Source organism: Tiliqua scincoides, chromosome 10 (genome assembly GCF_035046505.1).
Source record: "Tiliqua scincoides isolate rTilSci1 chromosome 10, rTilSci1.hap2, whole genome shotgun sequence".
Lineage (NCBI taxonomy): Eukaryota > Metazoa > Chordata > Lepidosauria > Squamata > Scincidae > Tiliqua > Tiliqua scincoides.
The window spans coordinates 29,179,912-29,181,843 of NC_089830.1; positions in this window are offsets into that span (position 1 = coordinate 29,179,912).

Sequence of the window (1,932 nt, forward strand, 5' to 3'; positions counted from 1 at the left end):
GGAGTCTGGCTTGTGTAACAGCCACTGCGGATTTGTGGTGCATCGCAGGGGAAAGCTGTGGTTGGTCTGAAATGCTGGGCCATGTAATGCCACACAGCTTGGCCGATGCAGGTTGGATTCTGCTCGATTCGCTCAGCAAAAGCCCAGCCGACATCTCCTCTTCTAACAACCTGCCTGTTAAGTGCCAGCCAAGGTGACTTGGAATCCTCAGGCTGGCCTTGTTCCCTCAGCTGCCTCAGGAGCACCTCCCTAATATCCCAATGGTTTTGACTTCTAAAACACAAACACAGAGAGAGAGAGAAAGAGAGAGGGAAGTTTTGCATCTCAAAACCATGCCTTTTGATGTGGAAGATCTGGTCCCAGGTACAAGCTGCAGCCCCTTGTGGGATAAACTGCACTCTACTTGTTCAGAGACCCTCTTTTTCTCAGTTCTGGGATTAAAAAAGAAGGCTGTGGATGCATTAGGCTTGGAGTACAGCTTGCCTTATTGTAGCCACCCACCAGCCTTGCTTCAGTAGTTTCCAGTACACAGTTCTTCCTTTCTGAGGAGCCAAAACAAACCAGGTTCACCCCAAGTAACTCAGCCTTTGCAACGGCAGCCCACTGGATGTGGTGGGAGGAGGGACCTCTGGTGCTGGGAAACTGGTCTGCAAATTTCTCCTCTTTCCAGCACTGTCACGCTGTCCATCTCCTGCCATGACCAATGGAAACTTCTAGTCAGCTTAGGACAGGGCTGGTGGAAGAGAGAGAATGGAGGAAACTGAAGGGATATCTTGGGGAAAATCAACCAAACAAACCAGGTCTGGGTGTTTTTAAAGAAGTGTTGCAGAAAGAAGGAAAATGGGGAGGTTGTAGCCTGAATAGGCCCCCCAAATGAGAAGGTTTCAGATCAGTAACCTGCATCCTTTCCAGACCTCCCTTTAACCTGACAAGTGATGGGTTTCACTTCTCATTTTTAATAATACAATATATGATTGTGTTCCTTCTTCTCTTGCCACACCTGTCTGTTTCTCCTTCCTGTTAGCTGGGAAAGGGCTGGTCCCAGTCTTGCCACAGCCATGGATGCATCAGGGGACCTTCAACAAGTCGCTTATTCTCTCAATCTGCCTCAGTTCTGCAGAATCTGTGGAACTCCTTGCCACAGAATGTGGTGATGTCCTTTGGCCTAGATGCCTTTAAAAGGGAATTGGACATAGGAAGTGTCCGTCACAGGTTACAAGCCATGATGGGTATGTGCAACCTCCGGGTTTTAAAAGTAGGTTGTCTCTGAATGTCAGAGGCAATGGAGTGGCAACAGGATGCTGGTCTCTTGTTTTCCTGTGTGCTCCATGAGGCATCTAGTAGACAACTGTGAGATACAGGAAACTGGACCAAACGGGCCTTTGGCCTGATCCAGTGGGGCACTTCTTATGTTGTCCACCTGCAATGTAGACAGAATAATGCAAGAATCCGTCTGATTCTTGTGATGATGTGCTGTGTGACTAGTAGGAATATAAGGACATGAAAAGAGCCCTGTTGATTCAAGCCAGTGATCCAACCAGTGGCTAGAGAAAGATTTTGTTCTCTCACTCAGGCTAGAATTCAGGGTTCACCCCACAAAAGGCTAAGCATCATTGCTGTTGTTAAGTCTCAGCTCAATCTGGACTCTCTTGCTGGCTCTGAGCAAGTCACTGTCCCTTGGCCACAGTTCCCACTCTGAAAAACGGGAATCATAGCAAACGACTTCTGCTTGCTTAGCGTAGAAGTTTGGCACCACCATCTAGGTCCTCCAGGGCAGCCAAAGTTGGCTAGAGTGTGCCTTGGGAACTGTCTTGCTTGGGGAGGTCCAGCCCCAGCAAGGAGACTGCAGGACAAAGAGAGAGTCTTTTCTGGTTATCTTCACTGTTCATTGGCACATAGCACAGAGACTCACCATCAAAGGAGCAGAGTCAG